Below are 1865 nucleotides of genomic sequence, written 5' to 3' on the forward strand. Positions count from 1 at the left end.
GAGATTTAATGGCTGGGAGGCCAGACAAAATGGTCGACTGATTTAATGTTGTTTGTTCGTGATTGAGTCACAGGTTTGAAATGAAAGGGAACTGTTGCCCTTATCACTTTATGGGGTGAGAGGTTAAGTTAAAGCTGCAGTTGGATTCAGCTGATAGGGTGAATGACACTGCGTTATGGGCCAGGGCCATTTGTTATAGTTAGTGCTATGCTAATGTTTGAAGAATACTGTTTACTTTTTCCATTAAGGTGCCATGATGATGAGGAAATGATGATTTAAGATATTTTGTTCTTTTAAAGTTTAAAACTTCAAAACTTATTTCCTCTTTCGGGAATTATTTCACATTTAACCAGCTTTAAAAGTAACTTTGAAAGTACTCATAGTAATGAATAGAAAAGAATATTCATAGAATTAATAATTCTAATTTTCAACTTTCTTACAGACTTTATTTTTATTTTTATTATTTTTTGCTATTGTATGTCATATTCAGAACATAAAGGCAAAATAAATCTGCCAGGTGGATAGGTATTTAAATTAAAATATGGGTGAAAAAAAGAAAAAAAAAAACATTGAGCAGGAAAGGAAAAGTCCAAATCCTTTTTGATAATCAAATCTTTTGAATATTTTAGTCCTTCATTTGAAATATTCAAAACAGAGAGGTGAAGTAACACTGAGCTAGGGGGAGGAGGAGCAACTAGATCTAAAATGACATGTAAATTATAGGTACAGTCAAGTACCTGCAGCGGTACTTGGATGATAAGCAGTATCATGGCCTAAATATCACAGCTACCAGGCTGCTCCTCAGTAGTCTGAAGGCCCAGTTAGGTGGCGCTGAGATAACGTCCGGAGTTAAATAAGGTTTTAGGTTTCCCTGTCATTGTTTTCTCACAAAGACAGCAACTATTGATTAAGGGCCAGGCCAGTTTACCTATCGGGTTGTTCACTTCACAGCGGAGTCACATTCCAGCACAGGGGGCAGAGTTACCTGATCACGCCTCACTTTGAACAGACAAGAAGCATGGGCAGCCGTAAGTGGTTAAGACTCCCACTGCACAGTATATAACCTTGACTGGGAGCAGAAGAGGAAGTATTTGGACAAAAGGAGGACAAATTGAGAGGAAGTTTGTTGGACGTAGGGTTTGGTTAGAAATCTCGAACATGCTCAACTTTGAACAGGTACTGTTATTTTCAAAGCTCGTTTCCACAAGCTAGAATTTTCTGGGCTAATCTTTTTTCACTCTTTCTTTCTCCCTCTCCCTCTTTTCTTCCTCAGAGGGCCCGCAGCACTGGTTTATAATGCTGATGATTAACTAAATAGAGTCTGGGAGAGCAGGTCTGCTTGGCTTTCTCATTTCATGGGGCCTGACTGACCTGGAGGAAGACGGAGCATTCTCAGGCAGCGGGCTGGAAATTCAAGATCTTTTTTCTCTTTCTTTTTCAGCCCCCTCCCTCCAAATATACTCACTTTACTTTGGTTTTGTTACATTCTTTCCTTGGGGTACCTTTCATGACGGTAAGGTTACAGGTGCTTTCTCCATTTTCCTTCTCCACCTTCTTTCCCTGAACTTTTCCCTCCCTTATACTCTCCTTTCTTTCTCTCTCCTTCTCCCTCCCCCCTCTCTCGTGCTCCACTTTTGCATTGCTTGGAGGATGATTGGAAACCTGTTCTTTCTTACTAAACCCAATAATGTCTCACCTTTTAATTTTGGGTTCTGTTTTAAGAGAAATTTGTCCCGTTTGTTAATGTAATTTTAAAGACACAGGGCTCAATCCTATTGCATAAGGACGAGAACAAAAATTTACACTTAATTAAATCTTTTTTTGAGAGAAACAGGGAAAGTGAAGTAACACTGAGCTTACATGTT

Source organism: Toxotes jaculatrix, chromosome 2 (genome assembly GCF_017976425.1).
Source record: "Toxotes jaculatrix isolate fToxJac2 chromosome 2, fToxJac2.pri, whole genome shotgun sequence".
Taxonomy (NCBI): domain Eukaryota; kingdom Metazoa; phylum Chordata; class Actinopteri; family Toxotidae; genus Toxotes; species Toxotes jaculatrix.